This window comes from Callorhinchus milii, unplaced genomic scaffold (assembly GCF_018977255.1).
Source record: "Callorhinchus milii isolate IMCB2004 unplaced genomic scaffold, IMCB_Cmil_1.0 Scaffold1, whole genome shotgun sequence".
NCBI classification, from domain to species: domain Eukaryota; kingdom Metazoa; phylum Chordata; class Chondrichthyes; order Chimaeriformes; family Callorhinchidae; genus Callorhinchus; species Callorhinchus milii.
The window spans coordinates 3,776,478-3,784,776 of NW_024704742.1; positions in this window are offsets into that span (position 1 = coordinate 3,776,478).

Consider the following 8,299-nt stretch of genomic DNA (forward strand, 5'->3'; position numbering starts at 1 on the left):
CGTCGTCTTGAATCGAACGTCCGAACCCATTATAACTTGGTAGCTGTGGGGGTGGGAGGTGGGTGGGGGGGGGGGGGGGTGGTGTTTAAAATGAGTCCCCAGACTATAACAGAGCGTGTTACGGTCCGACTGTCTCGGGGCCGCTCTGCTGACGTCACAGAGCTCGCTCCAGGAAGGACGCTGATCGGTCAGCGGTGCGAGTCTCTTTGTGATCCTTGCCGGGGCCACCGCTGACATCTACTAATAATAATAATAATCCTTGCATTTGATATAGCGCTTTTCACGTCGGGAGGACGTCCCAAAGTGCTTCACAGAACACACTGTAAAGTGAATTGACTGTATATTTGTGGGCGAACGCGGCAGCCAATTGCGCACAGCAATGTCCCACAAACAGTCATGGATTGAAAATGACCAATTTATTATTGTTTTTGGTTTTGGAGGGATTATTATTAGGCTCTGTGTGGAGTAAGGAAACTTGCCCAAGGTTTCGCCCTCTGCCTGGAATTGAACTCAGGTCTCTCGCTTGCAAAGCGAGTGCTCTAACCACTGAGCTACAGGACTCCACATCTGCGGGTCTCCCGCACCTGTGCACCACGGCTCAGGAAAACAGAAGCAGGAAGCACACCGCACGGACCCGCACACACACACACACACACCCACGGTGTGCCCGCGTTCGTTCTATCCCAGCCCGCTTCGCGCCCGATGCCGCGCCCGCGACTGAGCCCAGCTCCACGCGCAAAGGACGGTAACTTTACTTGGGAGGCGGGAGAGAGGTCCGCAGCTGCGCGAGTCGGAACTGCCTTTTGTGTTGCGGGCACGAGAAGCAATGCACGTACGTCAAGGGGGGTTCCGTCCGTCGGGTGAGACGTTCAACCGAGTTCCCCACTGCCTGCTCAGGTGGATGCGAACCACCCTGTGGCACTATTCGGAAGGAGAAGGGAGGGTCTCCCAGTGTAACCACCCCCCCCAGATAAAGCGGCCGTTCGCTTGAGTTGCTAATCATTAACAGCATTCTAACCTCGAGGAAGGGAACCATAAGTAAAATAAACCCAGTAGTTAGGTTGCAAGTTAGCAGCTTTACACCCTGACGCGGACGAGATCCTGAATGGCGTTCGAGTTCAATGGCATTTAACGTACAGGAGTTTTTAAATGGGAGGTGAGAAGAATTCTAGGAGGAAGGGAATGCAGAGGGACGAGGCGTTCAACAGCCCAAAGCACCAGCAAGGAGCAAACTACTGAACTGTGTCTGAACGGCGATATCAGATTTGTGTTCAGTTGTGAAATACAAGCGGATCAATACAGGCAATTACTGTCAGGTTTAAAATCACCGTCCGTAAAATAGCCTGTGAGAAGCAATCAATGGCACACGAGCACTGTTGGAGGTATCACTGCTAACTGTCTGCAATCATCAAAATGGGCGTGGGTGGATATTAATAATAATAATAATAGTCAGCAAGGTGTATCACCATGAGAGAGCATCACTGTCAAATTGGAATTAAGAGTATATAGGTCCAGTAGAGGAACTCGTATCAATCTATACTTAATATTAATGCTTAGAATTTGGTATAACGCCTTTGAAGTCAGGAGGATAGGCCGAAACACTTCACGGGACATGGCCGTCGTGTACGTTTCGTGGAAAAAAACACAGCAACCGATTTGCTCGCAGAAATGTAACATATAGAGGCGTGAAGTGAACGAATCACTTATACTATTTGGGGATAGTTGGCCAGGACACTGGGAGAAATTCCTTTCTGTTTTCAAAAATTGCCGTGGGAGCTTTCTGAGGAGAGCTGAGACAAGTGACATTCCTCTCTTCTTTTCGGTAATTGATATGATTGTGTAAACCAAAATTGTACTGTAAATTGTCGTCCTGTTTAGGCTTGTTAAGCAAATACTTTTGCCTTGAATTTAGTTGACAATCTAAATCAAACAGGCTGCTTCGATTTACACCACCCATGCCTCTCATCCCTTTAAAGCTATGGATCATGCCATCTCTCGCACTTTTTTAATTGGAAATAAATACTTTAGCTCTGAAGCCTCATCTCATAAAGCCAAAGCGCTAAGTCCCCTGTTGGTAATGGAGTCCTTTCCGATGCTTCAATTCCTTCCTGAGGAGTTAATGATGATGTACTTTTCACTTGACGTTAGTGAAGTAACACGAATAGATGCTTCGCAGTGTTCTCGTGTGTCGAAACAAATTCAAGGTCAAATTTTGCACCGGGTTTTTTTATTCTAGGGAAATGCTTCTGCCCCCGGACTTTTCATGTTCGTGAACTTACCTTTTGCTGTGAGTTCTTGAGATTCTTGAAGCAATTTCCAGGGCGAGCAAGTCGACTGATTCCAGTTTGAAACCTTTCCAAAATAAAATTCAGCCTCCAGCGATCCATCTGCTGCTGATATGGTAACAGCAGGTTAATCCCTACGTACAACAATAATAGAGAAGGTAAACCCGCAACAATACTATCTGGTTTGTCAAAACAGCAGGACAAGAAGCACAGACTTGAAAAGTGCCATTTTAGTACAGACACAACACTAAGGGAATGGGTTACCAGGAAGGGACGTTGGAATTATTTAAGAAGCAGCTCGACGCCGCTATGTGAAGAAGTTGGGTTGGTACTTTGAAGGATAACGATAAAATGAGTCAAAGTTGTTGTTGTTGTTGTCAAAGGGTCTCCATCTGAAACTATCTTGTGATATCCTTTCCTTAGTATATAATCCGTTGACACTTAACGTCCTTATTATATATAAAAAGTATGTATGGGACTTTGAGCTCACAGTCTCGGCTGACACAATGCAGTGTTGTTGTGCATTGCATCGTCAAAGATGGAGTCATTAAACCAAGATCCAGTCTGCTTGTTCGGGTGGATGTTAAGGATCCTACGGCACTGTTTGAAAAGAAGAGGAGTTTCTTTCGATATCCTGGCCAACAATTCCCAAAGAGAATTGACTGCTGGCTGCGCTGCACTCTACAAACATTTCTGTGAAGTGCTTAGAAACATCTTGATGTTGTGGTGAGGCGTTATCTCAAATGCGAGGATTCTTATGAAATGATTTCAATATGACCATTGAAACTAACCGTTCGTACAAGTGAGACCGACTTTCACGACTTTAATATGTGTATCTTACAGATGTGTCGGCTTCTGAAACCCAGGCTCAGCGTAACCCATCCACTCCTCTTGTGTCTCCTCTCCTCCCGTGAACTTTCCAAGTCTCCTGTCTTGCGGGCTATAGGCCTTCAGCTGGGTTCCTCAATAGGAGCATTAAAAAATAATTAAAGTCCTTAGCACATTTTATATATACTGTATGTAATATATAATATATGCAATCACTGCACTTGCCAATCGGATTCAAATATATCACACCATCACAAGATTGGTTTGGTTGAGACGTCTCAAAGTGATTCACAGAATACACTGCTAAGTGCGTTGACTGCATTTATTTTGTGGGCGAAACGCAGCAGCCAATTGTGCGCAGCAGCGTCCCACAAACAGTCGTGGATTGAGTGACCAAAATATTATTATTATTTTTTTTGGAAGGGATTATTACCCCCAGAAAAGTGATCCGCCAATCAACTAACAACTGGGTTCCTACTTACTGCTCGGTAAACAGAGGCGTGTGGAGTAAGGAAACTTGCCTAAGGTTTCGCCCTGTTGGGAATTGAACCCAGGTCCTCCTGCTTGTGAGGCGAGTGCTCCGACCAATACACTACAATGGCCTCTTATTCCGCTGTCTTATTGCATCCTAAAGTATTAATCTGGATTTACTTTTCCAATCTAATTTAAAACTTTGTACACCTCTATGAGATCCCCTCTGAGTCATCTTCTCTCAAGACTGAAGAGCATAAGATCATAAGAGATGCTCATAAGAACGTGTCTAATCATTGCTCATAACATTTTTATCTAACACTGGGGATCATCCAAGCTTAGTGGTTGGAGCACTTACCTCGCAAGTGAGAGGACCTGGGTTCGATTCCCGGCAGGGCGAAACGTTGGGTAAGTTTCCTTACTCCACACGCCTTTGTTCACCTAGCAGCGAGTAGGAACCCGGTTGTTGGTCGATTATCAGATTGCTTTTTCGGGCGTAATAAACCCTTCTAAAAAAATAATAATAGTCATGCGGTCACTCAATGCACGACTGTTTGTGGGACACTGCTGTGCGTAATTGGCTGCCGCGTTCGCCCACAAAATGTACAGTCAATTCACTTTATAGTATATTCTGTGAAGCGCTTTGAGACGTCTTGAAGACGTGACAAGGCGCTAAATCAAATGCAAGGATTATTATTATTATTATCCTCATTACTCTCCTCTGCACTACCTCAAGGTCCTCGGCAGCAAACGTATGATAACCAGAACTGTGAGCAGTATTCAAGGTGTGGTCTGAACAGGGCATTCTATATCCTGAGTATAAATGATGTCTGAGGATCTAAATTCAATTGATTTAGCAATATAACCCAGCATCCTGTTAATCTTTTTATAATTACTGAAACTGTTTTGACATAGTGAGCGATGAGTCACTAAATCTCTTTCAGCTTCTCCCTTGACGAGTTCTATCACATCCACGGAGTAATTGTGTTTCCGAAATGCAGAATCTGGCACTTATCAGAATTAACTTAATTTACCGTGTACATATTCTATCAAGCTCTCTTTGTAGGACCTTTGCTGCTTCCTCTGACTCCACGGTTCACCCCCAACTTGGTGTCATCTCCAAATGTAACTACCTAACACTGGGTCTGTGAATCCAGGTCATTTAATATACATGAGCAACAGGAGGGGTCACATTACAGGCCCTTGAGACACCCTGCTTAGTATCTCTCCCTATTTTGACCTTGCTCTCCTAATAAAGACCCAGTGCTTCCTTCCCTTCTGCCAATTGACAGACGCAGGACTTAAGCTATGTTGCGTCTGTTGCATATCTGGCTGCATCACCCCTCACAAAATAAACAAGTGACTCTGATGGGTAAACTTTGCATTGTCTATATTTATATGCATTGCAGTTCATAGGTTTCCTTTACCTAAAAGCATAATCCTGTTGATATCTTAACTTGATCTGTATTTGTTTCCATTACCATTACAAATTGCTTTGAGTCGTCCTCCTGACATGAAAGACGCTACACCAAATGCAAGGATTATTATTATTAAGACACTGAATACTCAGACGCTGGTAAATCTCTTGATAGAAGGGGGTGTTCGTTGTGCTTGAAATGCTTTTTCATTTGAAACTCTATACTCATCTGCACTGAAAGATAGTTATATTCTTGAGAATTAATTAACGAAATTACATGGTTGCATACTTGTATAATTTAATTTAATAATAATCCCTGCATTATGCCTTACCACATTGTCAAAATGTTTTGAAGCACTTCGCAGGATTTTATTAGTCACTGTGTACTTCTAGGCAAACATTGCAGTTAATTTGTACGCAGCAATGTCCCACAAACAGCCGTGAAGTATATGATTTATTTTATCTGGAGGATTGTTGGCCAGGACACCGGAAGAAACGCCCTTCTCTTTTCAAATCGTGCAATGGTATGTCTGACATCCAGCTGAGCAGGTTTAAGGCGTAAATCAAGAAACATTCAATCAAGAAAATTTATTTTGTTGGCTGACCATAAAGGTTGGCCACCACCGGTTTAACCCCTTATCTGAAGTACAGCACCCCCCGACAATGCAGCACAACCCTAAGTGTCAGCTTAGAGCATGGGCTCAAGTCCCAGCACTTGAACGCACAATCTTCCTACTCAGGATGCAAATAAGAATGCTATCAACTGAGCCAAGGTAATGCCATACATGTGTGCCATACAATGCAAAATTACATTTGTATAGCGCCTTTCACATCGGGAGGATGTCCCAAGGCGCTGGACAGTCCGGGATTGGTGGGAGGCGGTGGCGGGGGGGAAGGGTTGGGATCAGGGAGTAGGGAGGGTGGGGGTGAGAGGCGGGAGGGTAGTAAATAAACACTATATTATCCATAAAAGCTGAAAGTTAACGTTTTTGTAAGCTACGCCAAGGTAGCGGAACAAAAGGCTCAGAGTCGTGAAAGGCATTTAGAAGAGCCACCAAGACGTTTTTATTTACACAGAGGATAAGAAACAAAGGGAACGGTGATGGTAGCCACTGGACTCATTTAAGAAGTAACTTGTGTTTACATTGGGAGAATACACGTGGAGTCCTGTAGCTGTGGAGTCCTGTAACTCAGTGGTTAGAGCACTCGCTTTGCGAGCGAGAGACCTGAGTTCAATTCCAGGCAGAGGGCGAAACCTCGGGCAAGTTTCCTTACTCCACACAGAGCCTAATAATAATCCCTCCAAAACCAAAAACAATAATAAATTGGTCATTTTCAATCTACGACTGTTTGTGGGACATTGCTGTGCGCAATTGGCTGCCGCGTTCGCCCACAAATATACAGTCAATTCACTTTACAGTGTGTTCTGTGAAGCGCTTTGGGACGTCCTCCCCACGTGAAAAGCGCTATACCAAATGCAAGGATTATTATGATTATTATTACACTGTTACATTATACAACACAATTTTTTTCTGATCTCTGAAGCTGCACTAATTGTTGTATTTCTTGTTGGTATTTGTTTGTGCTTTGTAGTTCAACATATTAGAACGAAGAAGGGCAGGCTTAACGTGTTATCACTGTGTTGGGTAATGGAGGCAATTTCATTTAAGATGCAGTCAGTTCGCAACCAGACAGTTTGGAACTTGGCAGAATTTTATTTGGAACACGAGTTCCATGTTGATCGCTTTTTATTGCATGTCGTTCCTTTCGCATTTTATGTAAAACTCGCAGATGAATTCCGTGTTCACAATTCAACCTGACATCTTGTTATTAAAATATCTCTGCAATCATCTGCTCTAGATTTCCCAACTCTTCCATACCACAGGGCTTGCCTTTATGTATTAACGCAACATGTGGTATTGATTGTACCATTTTACAAATTAATATAATTCATCTGTCATAACCCTACAATTTTCGAGCATATTTTGTAAAGATGTTCTTTCCACATAATGGGGTTTTATATATATATATACACACATATTTCTATATAGCGACAAGATTTATGTTACCTTTTTTTAAGTACTCAGCACAGTACACAAGGACCAGTGGTTTAACCGTCAAAAGTAATTGTCGTATAAAAAGTTGCAGAATATTTAATATTAATATTATATTATAAATGTTGGAACTTTGACCTCATAGTCTAATCCGATCCACCAGTTCAGTCCTTGAGGTGCTGTCCGTCACTCAGATGAGGTCAATCTGCCTGTTTAGGCGGACAATAAAGATCCGATGACACTGTTAGAAAAGAGATGGAAGTTTCTCCTGTTACCCTGGCCAACAATCCCCCCAATAAAATCGGTCATTTACTCCGTGGCTGTTGATGAGTCAACGCTGGATGCAAAATTGGCTTCCGCACATGCTAACACGATACACAGCCACTACACTCTGCGGTAGAAAAATTGCGAAGCGCTTTGAGGCCTTCGTGGCATTCCAGTCGCTAATTCAGTCGCGTATTATCATTCAGATTATTATTGTAGATGTTACTTGAACATTGGAGTCTAGAACATGGACGTTGTAAGCTCGATGCACGCAATATCTCAACATTTTGAATTCTCTTCGGCCTTCGCTCAGAGCGCTGGGACGCTATCCTGTGTGACGGCTGCCGTATCGTGGCAAGTTGCTGTTGTTGTTGCGTTCGAAGCGACGATACAAAAGTGCCTAATGCAGTAAAAATCGCATGAGTCGTACCAGTGGCACCACAACGTTTACTGTGACTTATGCAAAGTATGAGTTACAGGCAAAATTGCACAAGTCGGATTTTATTCAACAAACACCTCGGTAGTACCTCGGTCAACAGACTGCACTCTTACTGCACTGCCCTGTGCAAGTGGGACTTCATCACTGCAGCTGGCAAGCGCAGTCGTGGTGTTCTGAGTTAGGAGGCGATTTGCCTAGAATTTAGGATGTATTTGGGACCAAGAAACCGTTACGTTTCAGCCGTTTACCCGATTTATAAAATACGCTCTGCGCAAAGAAATCAAAGTTTTTTTTTAGGTAGGAAACTGAATGGGACTCGGATGCATCTACAACTATTTATTTATTAATTTATTAAAGATAAGGCTTGTGAGAATTTTACTGTACTTAGAACCATAGAAATAATAATAATAATAATCCTCGCATTTGATATAGCGCTTTTCACGTCTTCTCGACGTCTCAAAGCGCTTCACAGAATATGCTGTAAAGTGAATTGACTGTATATGTTTGTGGGCGAAACGCGGCAGCCAATTGCGCGCAGCAG